This window comes from Hemitrygon akajei, chromosome 5 (assembly GCF_048418815.1).
Source record: "Hemitrygon akajei chromosome 5, sHemAka1.3, whole genome shotgun sequence".
Taxonomy (NCBI): Eukaryota; Metazoa; Chordata; class Chondrichthyes; order Myliobatiformes; family Dasyatidae; genus Hemitrygon; species Hemitrygon akajei.
The window spans coordinates 172,273,360-172,292,644 of NC_133128.1; positions in this window are offsets into that span (position 1 = coordinate 172,273,360).

Genomic DNA, 19,285 nt, shown 5'->3' on the forward strand with positions numbered 1-19,285 from the left:
TGACAAATACATGCTTTCCAAAATTTGTTGGCTAACGTAGATAGTTAAATTACATTGTCTATTAAATTTTAAATCTATTCTGCAGCACAGCTAAGCACAACTCAACCAATTTATGTACCAATTTTGCACCTAGATTGTTTATAACAAATCTGTCATAGCTTACTTTATTGTGCACGCTCAAAAACAAATTTTGTTTTCAGCAGGAAACTGAAAAATATCACTATCAATTTGATAACTTGTGTATTAAAAATTGAAAAATTCAACATAATTCATTACTTATTACACTTTAGTAACTTCATCCAAACAAGCATCTGTACAATTAAACTTTTAATCAGTTCTTGCAGAGTGCCCAAACTGAATGTATCATGTCCCATAACTTGAATTAAATAGTCCTCTAGAAATGAAATCCACTAGAATTGAAATATGACTTCTAATAGACTGCAGACTGAATATGTGCAAATGTTCTTTCTTTTATTCATTTAATTTTTCACTGCTTCTACAGTAACTTTAGAATATTAAACAGGATGGTGCACATAATGAAGCTAGATAGTGATGGATGAAAATGTTTGTTCCTTTCCATGACTTGGGGCACATTGGGCAACAACCTTGTTGTTTCGTTAGCACTTTTGTCTGTTTCAAGGCCAAGTTGCTGGCTTTACCTCAACCCAGCACTGATAGAAAGCGTGTAGGGAGCCGGCCGAATTCAAATCCGGAACCACTTGTCTTGATGCCCAATGCAAAAGCCACTACACCACCGACTGGCTTGATGGATAAAATTACCTACCTTTAGTATCAAAAAGAACGGGGATGGTTTTCTTTAATATTTTGTAAACTTGGAGATGTTAAGTTTGCTGATTTTGTTGTTACTCCATGGTGTCTGCTAATCTTACACTGAAATGACAATAGGATCTAACACCACTGCAAACTTGTTCCTCCTGGTATCTGGGAGTAGGAAAGAAAATGGTTTATAATTATACATTTGGCCACTAGATGTGGGAAGATGGATCTGGAGTATGGCGGAATCAGAGGTCTTAGAGTTTGCTACCAATGGGTGGATCATTTAAGAAATATTTCTTCAGAATATATTTCAGTAGAAAGGAAACGGAGTTATTCCACAGATTAAGTGTGTAGCCACTGGTGGATTCTTGTGGTCTTTTAAGCATCATGGTATGGGTATTAGCTCAAATCTGGAGGACTATGACTGAATTTGAGAGAATGCAAATGCATTTAATGATTAGGTTTTAGTTTAAACTCTATTATGCAACTCTTTTATTCCAGATGAGAGAATTTCCCACCCATTATTTCAAACATCCTGCAATCTTGTATCCTTCAACCATCCTCTTCCACAACACATAGCTACTGAGTACTATCCAGGGTGATTAATGTTTAGACCTTAACCTTTCTGCTGAAATACTGAGAGTTCTACTTGCAGGCTTGGAACAAGCTGCACCAAGTTTCTGAGCACAAGCACCCTGTTACAGCAGACAGGTGAGCCAGATTCAGGGCACACCGTGCTACAATACTCTTCTCTTTGGCTTCAGTCCCCAGTGGAATGTGCAAAGTATTTTGCAGAATTGACAAAAGCAGGAGAAAACCATATGTATCCCTTTAACTCCTTTATAAGTAAATTTGTGGCAGCCTTGTTATCTCATCTGTTGCCTCAAGTGCTCTGAACCAACAAAATACATAACTCCAAACATACAGTAAATAATTCATCTGAGAATGAAAGATGTAATCATTTCCCGGAAAACAAGTTAGTTATTGTGACAAACAGCACCAGGCTCAAGGACAGCTTAGACCACATGACCATAAGACATAGAAGCAGAATTTGGCCATTCAATCCATTGAGTCTGCTCCACCATTCTATCATAGCTAATTTATTATCCCTCTCTTGCCTTCTCCCTGTAACTTTTGATGCCCTTACTAATCAAAGACTTATCAACCTCTGCTTTAAATATACCCAATGACTTGCCTCCACAGCCATCCATGGCAATTAACTCCGCAGATTCACCACCCTTTGCCTAAAGAAATTATTCCTTATCTCTATTCTAAAGGGATGTCCTTGTACTCTGAGGCTGTGCACTCTGGTCCTAGACTCCCCTACCACAGAAAACATCCTCTCCACATCCACTCTCTCTAGGCCTTTCAATATTCAATAGGTTTCAAAGGTTCAAAGGTCCAATTTATTATCAAAGTATGTATGCAGAATACAACTCATCTTGTCCAGATAGCCAATGAGATCCTCTCTCATTCTTCTAAACTCCAGTGAGTACGGGTCTAGAGTTATCAAACACTCCTCTCATTTGCTACTGTCCCACTGTTATATGACTCGTGAATGACTTGAAGTCTCTTTTACAACAAAGATCAACTTATGATCTCACAATCTATCTCATCGTGGCCTCTGCACCTTATTGTCTACCTCTGCTGCACTTCCCTTGTATCTATAACACTACATTCTGCATTCTGTTCTTGTTTTTTGTTTTGTACTACCTCCACACACTTAAGCTTTGAAATTATCTGTAAGGATGGCACACAAAGTTTTTCCACTGAATTGCAATACACTTGACAATAATAAATCAATTACCAGTCAAGTTTAATTCAAACAAATGTTAGGTGATAAATTTTAAGCATTAAGGAATATAAACCTTTGAAGAGAAAGAAGGAATTTAACCCAGCGAAAAATGTTTTATGGGAAAAAGGCTATAAATTTATATTGCGCCACCCGGCAATCCTGATAATTTTTTTGGATGACAGAAAAAGAAGATTTTTTACTGATTATCGGGATGCAGAAGAATTTGCACAAGAACTCCCAAATATTCGTTAATTACAGTCAAAGATTTAAAAGTGAAACAGATTAAAGATGAAGATACGGACAGTAAATGGAACTGATGGATGTTTAAGGACAAAAGAATATTTCAATATATTCTTGATTATATGATACAGGGGGAGAAAGGTTAAAATTTGAGAAATATTAATCGAGAGTAGTGATATTTTTTCTTCTCTTATATATACTTTTTTATGTTACGGGGGAGCTGGGGGAACTTTGGATCGATTGCTATGGGATTCACATGTGTAAGCATGGCGATTGCCATGACCTGCACAACAGAGGGGGGTGATGTTGTTTTTTTTTCACTCACAACATTAGTAGGGGGGTATTTTGTTATTTTTTTCTTTATAATCTATTTTTCTTTTATCTTTCTTTCTTTGCCTGGACAATCGGGGGGACACATAGCAACATGAAGAATTTTAAAAAGATTTCCCAAGGTACTATGAAAGTTGAAAGATTAGGTATTATTATAGATTGGAGTAACCTTGTTAAAAATAATGACTAATTTACTGAATTTTTAACGTTTTAATGTTAATAGGCTTAATGGATCGGTGATAAGAAAAAGAATTTTAACATATATTAAATGAAAATAGATATAGCTTTTTTACAAGAAACATACTTAACAGAGATAGAACATCTGAAATTAAAGAGAGATTGGGTCGGAAATGTTATCACAGCTTCATTTAACTCAAAGGCGAGGGGAGTTGCAATTTTGGTTAATAAAACTTTACCAATTAAAATACAAAATGTATTAATTGATTCTGCGGGGAGATATATAATTATACATTGTCAATTTTTTTCAGAACTATGGACTCTTATGAATATTTATGCACCAAATGAAAATGATGTAAATTTATACAAGAGGCCTTTTTGAATTTGGCTGACGCATATGACAACATATTAATAGGTGGAGATTTTAATTTTTGTCTAGACCCAGTTTTAGATAGATCAACAAAGGTTGTTACAAAATCAAAAGTAGCAAAATTAACTTTATCATTGATGAAAGATTTAAATTTGATTGATATATGGAGAAGAATTAATCCAAAAGAAAGAGATTATTCATTTTATTCAAATAGACATAAAACTTATTCAAGGATAGATTTTTTTCTATTATCAACGAATATTCAAGACAGAGTGAAAAATATGGAATATAAAGCAAGAATATTATCAGATCATTCCTCCTTGATAATGACAATGATAATGATGGATAAAGAGGAATCGATTTACAGATGGAGATTTAATTCAATATTATTAAAACATCAAGATTTTTGTGATTTCATGAAAAAGCAGATTCAGTTTTTTTAAAATACAAATTTACATTCAGTTGATGATAAATTTATAGTATGGGAAGCAATGAAAGCATATTTGAGAGGTCAGATAATAAGTTATACTTCTAAAATTAAGAAGGAATATATGGTAGAAACAGATCAATTGGAGAAAGAGATTACAAAATTAGAAAAAGAATCTCAAAGATATATGATAGAAGAAAAAAGAAGACAACTTGTTAACAAGAAGTTACAATATAATACACTTCAGACATATCGAACAGAAAAAGCAATTATGAGAACTAAACAGAGATATTACAAACTAGGTGAAAGATCACACAAGATTCTTGCTTGGCAGTTAAAAACAGACCAGACTTCCAAAACGATAAATGCAAAGAACAAGTGTAAATAAAATTACTTATGAACCTTTAGAAATTAATGAAATTTTTAAGAATTTTTATTCTGAACTGTATCAATCAGAATCACAAAATGATAATGTTGAGATAGAAAGGATTTTTATCACAAATAACTCTTCCAAAATTGAATTCGGAAGAACAGAAGGGCTTAGATATTCCTTTTACATTAAAAGAGGTCGAAGAAGCTCTAGGATCACTTTGGAGTAATAAATCCCCAGGAGAAGATGGTTTTCCACCTGAATTTTACAAAAAGTTTAAAGATTTACTAATTCCTCCTTTTATGGAGTTAATACACCAAGCGGAAAGAATGCGTAAACTTCCAGAATCTTTTTCAACAGCTATTTTAATAGTATTGCCAAAAAAAGATAGAGATCTTTTAAAGCCAACATCATATAGACCTATTTCTTTGTTGAACACTGACGATAAAATAATAGCAAAAATTTTATCTAATAGATTATCTAAATACTTACCAAAATTAATACATATGAATCAAACAGGATTTATCAAAAATAGACAATCGGCAGATAATGTAACTCGGTTACTTAGTATAATTCATCTGGCACAAAAGAGGGAGGAAATGAGTGTGGCAGTTGCTTTAGGTGCAGAAAAAGCATTTGATAGATTGGAATGGGATTTTTTATTTAAGGTATTGGAAAAGTATGGGTTAGGAAAATCTTTTATAAAATGGATTAAAACCTTAAATATTAATCCCAAAGCTAAAGTAATGACAAATGGTCAAATTTCAACATCATTTCAGTTAACAAGGTCAACTAGACAAGGTTGTCCATTATCACCTGCTTTACTTGTGTTGGCGATAGAACCATTAGTGAATTAATTTGAACAGACCCAGATATTATGGGTTTCAGAGTTAACCAGGAGGAATATAAGATTAATTTATTTGCTGACGATGTTTTGCTTTATTTAACAAACCCATTGTATTCGCTGTGTAAATTATTTTCTAGATTGGAAGAATATGGAAAAATATCAGGCTACAAAATAAATTGGGATAAAAGTGAAATTCTACCCCTTACTAAAAGAGATTATAGTCAATGTCAATTAATAACTCAATTTAGATGGCTGATAAATGGTATAAAATATTTAGGTATAAGAGTTGATAATGATATAAAGAATTTATATAAATTAAATTATTTACCATTATTGAAAACAATTCAAGAAGATCTTGATAAATGGATGATGTTACCAATAGCATTAGTAGGCAGAGTAAATGCTGTAAAAATGAATGTATTCCCTAGATTACAATATTTATTCCAAACACTACCAATACAATTACCGCAGAAGTTTTTTCCAGAGTTGAATAAATGTGTGAGGAAGTTCCTTTGGAAAGGTAAGATGTCAAGAATATCGTTGGAAAAATTGACATGGAAATTTGACCTAGGAGGGTTACAACTTCCAAACTTTAAAAATTATTATAAAGCAAATCAACTTAGATTTATTGCATCTTTTTTTGATGAAGATAAACCGGCATGGATTAGAATAGAACTAGATAAAATAGGAGAAAATATACCAGAAGATTTTATATATAAGTGGGAATCTAAATGGATACGGGAAAAGAAAGAATCTCCTGTATTAAAACATTTAATTGATTTATGGAATAAGATAAATGTTGATGATGAGATAAAGAAATCTTTATTAGCAAAGAGACTTTTAATTCAAAATAAACTTATTCCTTTTACAATGGCTAACCAACTTTTATACAACTGGTTTCAAAAAGGGATTAGATATATAGGAGATTGTTTTGAAGGAGGTATATTAATGTCATTTGATCAATTAAAGAATAAATATAAAATATTAAATAACACTCTTTTTTGATATTTCCAATTAAGGGCTTATTTAAGAGATAAATTGGGTCAAACAATGTTATTGCTGAAACCTAATGAAATAGAAATTTTAATTCAAAAAGGAAAAATTAAAAAATTATTTCTTGTATGTATAGTTTGATTCAAAAGCAGGCAATTAAACAAGGAATTCATAAGTCAAGACAAAAATAGGAAACTGATTTGAATATTAAAATTGAAGAAATAAATTGATCAAGACTATGTCTTGACAGTATGACAAATACAACAAATGTCCGGCTAAGACTAGTGCAATATAATTTTTACATCAATTATATATTACACCACAAAAAATAAATAAATTAAACCCAAATTTATCTGATCAATGCTTCTGATGTAATCAAGAAATTGGTACTTTTTTACACTCGGTCTTGTTTTAAAATTCAACTTTTTGGACAAATTTAAGAGTTTTACTGGAACAAATTATTGGAATACAACTTCCACATAATCCAGCATTATCTTTACTAGGCAATATTGAAGGGATTAAATCAAAATCCAAATTGAATAAATATCAGAAAGAATTCATAAAAATTGCATTGGCAGTAGCCAAAAAGGCTATTGCAGTTACTTGGAAATCGGATTCATACTTAAGTATAGATCGTTGGAAGAATGACATTTTTAGCTACATTCCACTTGAAAAAATTACTTACAATTTAAGAGATAAATATGAAATATTTCTGAAAATTTGACGCCCTTATTTACAAAAGATAGGATTAAATATATAAGTGCTCTGAAGATAAAATTATTGGTTATCTGGGGAAATAAATAAATATACATATTAAAGCTATTATGAACTCCATGGAGCATGTGGGGATCTTCCAATATCCAGGCATTCTTTCTTTTTCTTTCTTCCTTTTATCTTCTCTTTTTTTTATATAGGGATATGTTGGGGGGGAGGGGTTAAGGGGAAGGGGGAAGGGTTGATAATTTTTTTTCTTTCTGTAACCTATTTGAAAATTCAATTAAAAAAATTTTTTTAAAAAGGAATATAAACCTTAAAGAGCAAAAAAAAAGATTAGATCATGGATTCTTTGAGTTTGTCTGTGTTTTCAAAGTAAACTTCGAAGTAAATTTATTATCAAAGTATGTACACCAAATGCAACCTTGAGATTCGTTTTTATGGCGGGTACCCACAGGAAAGTAAAGAAATAAAATAGAATCTAAAAACCACACATAACAAGGACCGACAAACATCCAACGTGCAAAAGAGAACAAATCATCCAAATAATTTTTTAAAAAGTAAACAAGTGATACCGAAGACAATGAGTTGCAGAATCTCCAAATGTGAGCTCACAGGCTCTGGAGCCAGCTTGGTGCCAAGGCAAGTGAAGTTGGTCCAGGAGCCTGATGTCTGCAGGGCAATAACTGCCCACAAAGCTGGCAGCGTGGGACCCAGGACTCCTGCACCTCCCACCTGATGGTAGTAGTGAGAAGAGAGGAAAATGGGTCAAGCGCAGGCAGACAAGACGGGCTCAGGTGGGGGATCTTGGCTGGTAAGTGGCGCAGCTGAAAACCTAATCATTTTCTGCTTTGTTCCGTTTCTGAAGTACATGGGCATACATAAGGAAATGACGCAGTTATTTGTGTTTTGTGTAATCCTACAAGGTATATCAAATAAATGTTAAATGAAAGATTTTTTTGGCAGTGCAAACAATGGAATAATTATTGGTCAGGAAGCTAGGAGAACTCTCTTGTTGCTCGTTGAATATTGCACGAGAATCACATTATTAATTGTAAGGCTTTTATTTAATATCACATTCATTCATCATTGTTTAAATGCATGTGCAAAATTGTAAATAAAGTAAATGGATCGTAAGATTTAATAAGTAAGTTCAAGGAATTTTACTAAATTGTACTAAACCTCTGCTTATCTTTGATTAAGCCTTTGCTGAAATATTGCTTACGTTTTCTGTGCACCTTGGTTTGTGAGTGAATTCAAAAGCATTGGAAGGATTTAGAAGATATTTACCTGGATGTGATCTGCACTGGGGCATGAAGGACAAATTGTTATAAACTTAGGTGACATTGTTTTTACAGGGGGATTCCCTGGTGGGGCAAAATTATACTGCCAGAGTAACACATCACTAGTGAAAAGTGAGATGTATGGATGGCCATACAGAAATGAGAAGTGTAAGGCCGACCATGACAGATACAAAGTGTGTGTGTACAACTGCATGCAATGTGGTCAATGGGTTTAGTAGGTTTCAGACTCAAATTAAGATTAAGATATTGCAGAACTCACTAAAAAATTCATGGAGGCAAATGGATTTAAATTCGGTAGACCCCAAAAATGAGCAAGGATTGTGATGCACAGTTACCTGCATCCGCTGATTACAAAGCTAACGTCAATTTATCTGGGAATTACAAAGTTTTCAGTGTTTTTCCTGTTATAGCTGCTGGTCACATCAGCAGACGGCCAGTACTATTCATGGCTAATTCAGGGTAAAGCTTGTCTGTGCTGCTTAAACATTTCCAGCTGACTGAAAGGGAGGGTGAAGAAGTGGTAGACATCATTATGTAAATGAATCTGACCTGGAAAATATTAAAGCAAGGGGCAATACGAATAGCATTAGAGTTCTAGGATTTGTTGAGACCATTGGTGTGTCTTTGAATCTGATGGATCCATCGCACAAATATAGTGAGTAATGAAGGAATCAAATGGAATGTTGGCTTTTACTGATCATGAACAAGATGTCCAACTACAACCGTATCAGACTTTTAACTCTTCTCGGGCTTCCACCAATGTTTCAATGACAAACCCTTCCATCTTCAAATGGCAGAGTTGGTCATCAAAATGTCGTTTAAGATCAATACCTGCCCCCGGCTAGAAGCCTGTGAGCTGATTCGTCAGATAGTCCAGGGAAGCACTGTGCCCTTTTTTTGTATCAGGCTTTGCTGTGACTGAACCTGAAGTATTGTATTCTGTTTTGTTCCATCTTGGACTGCATTGCATACAGTACTGAAATGCTAAATTGTTTCTAGGGATGTTGACATTACTTTTGAGGATTTGAGTACAGGAGCAGGGAGGTTCTACTGCAGTTGTACAAGGCCTTGGTGAGACCGCACCTAGAGTATTGTGTGCAGTTTTGGTCCCCTAATCTGAGGAAAGACATTCTTGCCATAGAGGGAGTACAGAAAAGGTTCACCAGATTGATTCCTGGGATGGCAGGACTTCATATGAAGAAAGACTGGATCGACTAGGCTTATACTCACTAGAATTTAGAAGACTGAGGGGGGATCTTATTGAAACGTATAAAATTCTAAAGGGATTGGACAGGCTAGATGCAGGAAGATTGTTTCCGATGTTGGGGAAATCCAGAATGAGGGGTCACAGTTTAAGGATAAAGGGGAAGCCTTTTAGGACTGAGATGAGGAAAAACTTCTTCACACAGAGAGTGGTGAATCTGTGGAATTCTCTGCCACAGGAAACAGTTGAGGCCGGTTCATTGGCTATATTTAAGAGGAAGTTAAATATGGCCCTTGTGGCTAAAGGGATCAAGGGGTATGGAGAGAAAGCAGGTACAGGGTTTTGAGTTGGATGATCAGCCATGATCATACTGAATGGTGGTGCAGGCTCGAAGGGCTGAATGGCCTACTCCTGCACCTATTTTCTATGTTTCTATGTTTCAGAGGGAAGAATGAGCAGAATGGATCTAAAGCAGGGGTTCCCAACCTGGGGTCCATGGACCCCTTGTTTAACAGTATTGGTCCATGGCATGGAAAAGGTTGGGAACCCCGAGTCTAAAGTGTCCGGAGTTTAGATGAATGAGAAGTCATCTCAGTAAATTATAAGGGTCTGAGGGGAGTGTGACAGGGAAGACACTGTGAGGATGTTTCTCCTGGTTGGTGAATTTAGGAGTAAAGAGCCCAGTCTTATCGTAGGCAGTTGGTCACTTAAGGCTGGGATGAGAAAGGATTTCTTTTCTCTGAAATTTGCAAATCCACCAGAGGGAATTATGATTGCCGAAACATTAAGCATATTTAAGGCTGAGATGGATATTAGGATCGTTTAAAGTAGGAACATAGAGTTGAGACCAAAGGTTAGCTCAGGCATGATATTAAATATGAGAATAGGATGAAAAGGCCATATTGCCCTTCCTGCTCCATTTTTTCACCCGCATCTCTTCCATTTCACGCACTCACCCCATCCTCCTGCTGACCATACCAGGGATAGGGTTCCTCTTGTCCTCACCTACCACCCCACTAGCCTCTGCATCCAGCACATAATTCTCCATAGTTTCTGCCATCTACAACGGAATCCCACAACCAAGCACATTTTTCCCTCCCCCAGAACTTACTGCTTTCCACAGGGATTACTCCCTGTGTGACTCCCTTGTCCATTTGTCCCTCCCCACTGATCTCCCTCCTGGTGCTTATCCTTGCAAGGGGAACATATGCCATACCTGCCCCTACACCTCCCCCCTCACTACCATTCAGTGACCCAAACAGTGCTTCCAGGTGAGGCCACACTGCATCTGCAAGTCTGTGGGGTCATCTACTGTATCTGGTGGTCGCGGTGTGGCCTCAATGAAACCCAACATAGATTGGGCGACTGCTTTGCTGAGCACAAAAAACAGGATCTCCGGGTAGCCACCCATTTCAATTCTAATTCCCATACCCATTCTGACATGTCAGTCCATGGCTTCCTCTACTGCTGTGATGAGGCCACACTCAGGTTAGAGGAGCAACACTTTATATTCCTTCTGGGTCATCTCCAACCTGGTGGCATGAACATCAATCTCTCAAACTCCTAGTAATGACCCCACCCCTTCACCATTCACCATTTCCCATTTCTGTTTCCCTCTCTCACCCTATCTTCTTACCTGCCATCATCTTCCTTTGGTGCTCCTTCTCCTTCTCATTCTTCCATGGCCTTCTGACCTCTCCGATTAGATCCCCCTTCTCCAGAACTTAATTTCTTTCAACAATCAATTTCCCAGCTCTTTACTTCACCCCAACCCTTCTCCTGGTTTCACCTTGTATTTCTTCCTCCCCTTCCCCCCTCCCATCTTACTCTGACTTCTCATCTTTCTTTGCAGTCCTGAAGAAGGGTCTCGGCCTGAAACATCGACTGTTTACTCTTTTCCATAGCTGCTGCCTGGCCTGCTGAGTTCCTCCAGCATTGTGTGTGTGTTGCTTTGGATTTCGATTTTCTCTTGTTTAACATTTTATTATGTCTTATTCTCTTTGAAGAACACCAGGATGCTGAACAAGGTGAACAGTAAGAGAAATGACTGCATGTGGCTGATGAGTCATCTGTATATACCTTCAGATGATGGTGAATGGCATGAATTACACACCAATAACCTTAATGCAGCACCACGTCAACAGAATGATGTCACAAAAATAGGCTGTCTGTACATGTATCTTACCATCTGCTTTAAAAACCTCAGATGTATCTCAATTTACCACATCCTTTTGCCAACCTAACCAAAGATCTGTATCAAACAGGAATGATACTTAACTCCTGTGTGCGCCTTTGCACACTAAGTGCAACCACAAGCTTCCTTATTACACTTTGCACACACTGTTAGCTTGACAACCACATCACGCAAGCTGATGGTGTGGTACACACTGGCATATTACCCTCTATCTTGCAGGGCCTGGCACCATGTAACCATAAATTGCAGAAATTAAGTAGATGGGGAGAGGCTTGTTTTCATATTTTAACCTCGAATTACTGGCCAATTCTGAAGTGGCTTTGGGCCATCATCAGGACTAGTACAATTGAAAGTGATATTATTCTTATAACTAGAACTCCTTTCCTTTGGATCCCATTTCAAGACAAGATCTGTACACAGTGAGATTCTGTGTACGTATGATTAGCAGGCAGAATAGTGGACACGTACAATAGCAGGTGGCTATTGCCAGAGGTCAAGGTCACGCACGAGTTCTGCTCCGGACGATTCAACTATGAAAATTAATGCGATAGGCAACAGAAGACACCTAATGGGTATGTGCAATGGAATAACACGTCGCATTGTCTGCCAGAATTAGGCTGAAACTTTGCACAGCACTTGTATGGAACTTAAAATTCACCTTTTCCAGCATGAAATTGGAAACCACCTTTATTAGTACATATGTACTGTAGATCTAATCATAATCCAACATCTGGTCGTCACTATTTTCTTTGCAAAGATCAACAGCCACCCATCTATGAATGCTGAACTTGATGGACTTGATTCCTGCTATCATTAATGTGATTTCAGCATGGGAAGAGTCTTGTGGTGTATCATAGAATTCTACCAGCTTATCCTTTCACAGATCAATAGGGTGATGTGGTGCAGTCCCAAAGAAGGACAGTGGCCCAGAGGAACACATATCTGTTTCTTTTCTCCCCTCAGGAGGACAGTATTTGCCATCCCATTCTATAGTGCTGCTGCTTTTACCATTGCCCGTAATCAGCAGCCCAGCCGGCGGCCACTCATGCCGAGTTCTTCGAGGCATTGGGAAGGTCAACATCATTCAAGTAGGCCAGTAGTAAGTTTTATTTTACTGAAATTCAGTAGTCTTTGCAGATAACCCAGCAATAAGTGGATTATCAGGGCTGCATCCTTGTAATCCTCAGCTACTTGTGATATAGTTGAAAGCAAGTAGGCTTAGTGAAACATGAAACAACCCATCACAAAACACTGACAACCTGCAAGGCTCCTCCATGGTGGCTTTATCGTGTGTTAAAATATTTCACGTGGCAAAGTGACTTTCATGGTTTATCGCACGTGTATCCGGAGATTATGGTGCACCATCATTAAGCATGTTGGCATGGTTTGTCTTTGTTACCCAACGGCCATTATCTGATATTCCTTTATAAAACAGTCAGAAAGGTATCATAAGGTATCGAGGTAAGAGTTCAAGGTATCGGGAAAGAAACTAGCATGGACAGAAGATTGGCTGACAGGCAGGAGGCAAAGAGTGGCAAAAAAGGAGGTCTTTTCTGGTCGGGTCCCGGTGACTAGTGGTGTTCCTCAGGGGTTGGAGTTGGGACCACTTCTTTTCATGTTATATATGTCAATGGTTTGGATGATAGCTTTGTGGCCAAGTTTGCAAACAATACAAAGATAGGTTCAAGTTCAAGTTTATTGTCATTCGACGATAGACGTGGATCAAAACCTGTCTATAGTTGAAGATTTCAATGGACTGAAGGGTCTGCAATATGTACATACATATTTTTTGTGGTTGTACTTTGCTGATGTTCCATATGTGCTTGTTTACCTTGTACGTGCAAGGATTGAGCCTCAAACTGCAGGGGGCAGGTGGACGTCAGAGCTGGTGCACTCCACCGGGGGCAGAGTGGGGCAGCATCCAGGCTGGAGTCCGTGCAGTTCCTCCCCCCACCCCCAGTGTTCAGTTGGCGGGAGATGGACTCTACTTTGGTCGACTGAAGATTTCAATGGGCTGTGGGGGGGATCTGGACTATCTACATGTATATTCTGTGCCATTGCATGTTATTGTTTATATGAGGACTGGGCCGTATCAGGGCTGGCATCAGGGCTGGCATCAGGGCTGGTATCAGGGTTGGCATGCTCCACCGAGGGTGGTGTGGTACAGCATCGAGGCTGGAATCAATGCTGCCCCTCCATCGGTGTTCAATGGCACAGGTGTTGAACTCTTATTGCGTGATTGTGATGCCATTTGTGCTTGTTATCCTGTATGTGCTTTGTGCTGTGTTTTGCGCCTTGACCCTGGAGTGGCACTGTTTTGTTTGGCTGTGTTCGTGTATGGTTTGAATTCAATTCAAACATGATGAGACCTGGGTGGAGGCAGGGAGTTCAGTAGTCTCACGGCCTGGGGGAAGAAGCTGTTTCCCATCCTAACAGTCCTTGCCCTAATGCTACGGTGTCTGCTGCCTGATGGTAGGGATCGATGAGAATGTGAGACGGATGGGAGGGGTCATCAACAATGTTAAGGGTCCTGCATATCCAGTAAGTAACTCAGATAGGTGGCAGAGAGATCTTGATGATCCCCTCAGTATTCCTCGCAATCCTATGAAGGGTTTTGTGGTTAGATGCCTTGCCATTCCCGCACCAGACCGTGATGCAGCTGGTCAGGACCCTCTCAATGGTGCTCCTGTAAAAACTGTTTAAAATGGGGCAGGCGAGGGAAGCAGACACTGCTGTACTTTCTTGAATAAAGAGGTGGTGTTGAGGGACCCAGTGAGGCGCTCTCCTGGAAACCTGGTGCTCCCAACGGTCTCCACAGAGGAGCCGTTCATGTTCAGTGAGGAGTGATCCACAATCATCTCCTTGGTCTTGTCCACATTGACTCAAGTTGTTGTGCTCACACCACCCTCCAAGGCAGTCTGCCTCCTCTCTCCCTCGACGTTGATGAGGCCAGCCGCTGTTGGGTCATTAGTGAATGTGATGATTCTGTTTAAGCTGGATCCAGCAGTACAGTCATGCGTCAGAAGCATGAATAGCAAAGGGCTGAGCAGCAGCCCAGGGGGTGGGTAATGAATCCAGAGATGTTGCTGCTAACACAGACTTTCTGTGGTCTTCCTGTCAAGAAGCCCAAGATCCAGCTACAGAGAAAAGCGCTAAGACCCGACGAGGACAGTTTATCCACCAGCTTCTGTGGGATAATTATGCAGGGTGATTGATAAGTTTGTGGCCTAAGGTAGAAGGAGATGAGTTATTAACTTCAAACTTTCTGCATAATCACTCAAAGAGTTGAACTGCACGTGCATGTAAGAGGAGCTGTACAACTCATCTCCTTCTACCTTAGGCCATGAACTTATCGATCGCCCCTGCTGTGGACCACCTGGAGGTCCAAGACACTCTCGTTACATGCACGTGCAGTTCAACTCTGAGTGATAATGCAGAAAGTTTGAAGCTAATAACTCATCTCCTTCTACCTTAGGCCACAAACTTATCAATCACTCCTGCTGAGGACCACTTCTACAAAGAAGGGATCCATATGCTCCACGGCCGCTGGACTAAGTGTGTACATGTAGGAGGGGACTATGTTGAAAAATAAATGTGCTAGGTTTTCTAAAATTGACTCCTTCTACCTTAGGCCACGAACTTATCAATCACCCCTCATATATTAAATGCTGAGCTGAAGTCAATTAACACCGTTTTTCAGCTGGGACAGGATGGAGCAGAGAGGCTGCAGCATCGACATTGGACCAATTTGAGCAATAAACGAACAGCAAGGCACCAGAGATTAGGACAACTAAGAAATGGTCGCAGGAGGCAGAGGAATGATTTCGGGATCGTCTTCAGTCAGTGGACTAGGCCATGTTCAAGAAGTCATCTGAATTAGTACACTAGGGTTGTAACGGGCTTTATTAAAGACAGCTGTCGATGAATGTGTCCCCCTCTAAATCGTTCAGAATCTTCCCAAATCAGAGATCTGAAATTTCCTGAGGCTAGATCAAAGGTATTCAAGCCTGGAGACCAGGAATGCTATAAGAAGTGGCATCTAATGGGTGAAGTGAAGATTCGGATCCAAACTGGAAACACCAGGCATGCTTCACAGTAGTGTCAGGGTTTGAATGCTGTTACCTCCTACAAACTTAAATCAGGTGACATGGGAGACAGCAGGGCATCACTTCCAGATGAGCTCAATGCCTTCTTTGTTTGCTTTGAATGGAAAACATGGAGGAACCATCGCAAACCGCTACAACTCCTGATGATCTTTGATCTCTGTGTCTGAAGCTGATAGGCAGACTACCTTCAGGCGGGTGAATCTAAGGAAAGCATCTGGACCGGGCGGGATACGTGACCAAGTACTAAAGACCCATGCTGAACAATTGGCTGGTGTGTTCACTGATACTTCTCACCTCTTGTTTCGGCAGTGCGCGGCACCCACCTGCTTCAGGCAGGCTTCAATTACACTGGTGCCCAAGAACAGCATGGTAACCTGCCTCAATGACTATTGCCCAGTTACACTTACACCCACAAAGATGAAGTGTTTTGAGAGGCTGGTGATGAAACACCTCTCCTGCCTGAGAGGTGATCTGGGTCCTCTCCTATTTACCTACCAGAGCAACAGGTCCGCAGCAACTGCCATCTCATTAGCTCTTCACACACCTGGAAACATAGAAACATAGAAAATAGGTGCAGGAGTAGGCCATTCGGCCCTTCGAGCCTGCACCGCCATTCAGTATGATCATGGCTGATCATCCAACTCAGAACCCTGTACCTGCTTTCCCTCCATACCCCCTGATCCCTTTAGCCAAAAGGGCCATATCTAACTTCCTCTTAAATATAGCCAATGAACCGGCCTCAACTGTTTCCTGTGGCAGAGAATTCAATAGATTCACCACTCTCTGTGTGAAGAAGTTTTTCCTCATCTTGGTCCTAAAAGGTTTCCCCTTTATCCTTAAACTGTGACCCCTCGTTCTGGACTTCCCCAACATTGGAAACAATCTTCCTGCATCTAGCCTGTCCAATCCCTTTAGAATTTTATACGTTTCAATAAGATCCCCCCTCAATCTTCTAAATTCTAGTGAGTATAAGCCTAGTCGATCCAGTCTTTCTTCATATGAAAGTCCTGCCATCCCAGGAATCAATCTGGTGAACCCTCTTTCTACCCCTCTATGGCAAGAATGTCTTTTCTCAGATTAGGGGACCAAAACTGCACACAAAACTCTAGGTGCGGTCTCACCAAGGCCTTGTACAACTGCAGTAGAACCTCCCTGCTCCTGTACTCAAATCCTTTTGCTATGAATGCCAACATACCATTTGCCTTTTTCACCGCCTGCTGTACCTGTATGCCCACTTTCAATGACTGGTGTACAATGACATCCAGGTCTCGTTGCACCTCCCCTTTCCCTAATCGGCCACCGTTCAGATAATAATCTGTTTTCCTGTTCTTGCAACCAAAGTAGATAACCTCACATTTATCCACATTAAATTGCATCTGCCATGAATTTGCCAACTCACCTAACCTATCCAAGTCACCCTGCATCCTCTTAGCATCCTCCTCACAGCTAACACGGCCACCCAGCTTCGTGTCATCCGCAAACTTGGAGATGCTGCATTTAATTCCCTTGTCTAAATCATTAATATATATTGTAAACAACTGGGGTCCCAGCACTGAGCCTTGCGGTACCCCACTAATCACTGCCTGCCATTCTGAAAAGGTCCCGTTTACTCCCACTCTTTGCTTCCTGTCTGCCAACCAATTCTCTATCCAAATCAATACCATACCCCCAATACCATGTGCTTTAAGTCTGCACACTAATCTCCTGTGTGGGACCTTGTCAAAAGCCTTTTGAAAAACTAAATATACCACATCCACTGGCTCTCCCCTATCCACTCTACTAGTTACATCTTCAAAAAATTCTATAAGATTCGTCAGACATGATTTTCCTTTCACAAATCCATGCTGACTTTGTCCAATGATTTCACCTCTTTCCAAATGTGCTGTTATCACATCTTTGATAACCGACTTTAGCATTTTCCCCACCACCAATGTTCGACTCACCGGTCTATAATTCCCAGGTTTTTCTCTCCCTCCTTTTTTAAAAAGTGGGAACATCTGATCAGCAGATGCAAACATCAGGATGCTCTTTATTAATTACAGCTCAGCATTCAGTACCATCATCCCCTCAAATCTAAACAATAAGCTCCAAGACTTTGGCCTCAATACTTTCTTGTGCCATTGGAAACTAGATTTTCTCACTTGTGGACCCCAGTCACTTTGGATTGGCAACAGCATCTCCACCATGATCTCCATCAGCACAGATGCACACCGGGACCCCTGCTCTACTCACATTACCTACCTGTGGTTGTGGCTAAGCACAGCTCCAATACCATATTCAAATTTGCTGATAACACCACTGTTGTGGGCCAAATCAAAGGTGATAGTGAATCAGCTTTTAGGAGGGAGATTGAAAATTTGGCTGAGTGATGTCAGAACAACAACATCTCACTCAATGTCAGCAAGACCAAGGATCTGATTGTAGACTTCAGGAGAGGGAACCCAGAGGTCCATGAGCCAGTGATCATCGGAGGATCAGAGGTGGAGAGGCTTAGCAACTTCAAGTTCCTGGGCATTACTATTTCAGAGGACAAGTGTTGGACCCAGCACATAAATGCAATTGAGAAGAAAGCATGGTAGCTCATCTTCTTCTTTAGGAGTCTGCAGTGATTCGGTATGACATTGAAAATTTTGACAAACTTCAACAGATGTGCAGTGGAGAGTGTATTGACTGGTTGTATCATGACCTGGTATGGAAACTTCAATGCCTTTGAACAGAAAATCTTGCAAAAGTTAGTTGAATTGGCCCAGTACATCAAAAGTAAAGCCTCTCAACCACTAAGCGCATCTACATGAAACGCTGTCATTGGAAAGCAGCATCCATCATCAGAGATCCTCACCACTCAGGACATGCTTTGCCATCAGGAAGAAGATACAAGAGCCTCAGGACTCACGGTATCATGGTCATGACCCAGGTATTACCCAAAACTATCAAGCTCTTGAACAAAAGGGGATAACTACACACACTTGTCCATCCAATGATCTCACTTGAAGGACTCTTTATCTTATTATTTCATGTTTTTGTTATTTATTGCAATTTATTTATATTTGTATTTGTACAGTTTATTGTCTTCTGCACTCTAATTGATCTTTCATTGATTCTGTTATAGTTACTATTTTATAGATTTGCTGAGTATGCCCACAGGAAAATGAATCCCAGGGTTGCATATGGTAACATTTACTACATACTCTGATAACAAAATATACTTTGAACTTTGAAAAGGGTCCAATGTAGCATGAAGATGGAACTTAATACAATCCATAACCAGCTGCTCAAAGCACATACCGGTAATTACTGGTGAGGTCAGAGCCACTGGTCAGTAATCATTAATGCAGATTATCGTCGCCCTCCTGGGCACCCGGGTCTTGGTAGCTGCCTTGAAGTCTGCGGGGACAGTGGACTACTCCAGAGAGATGTTGGAAATGTCTGTTAACTGG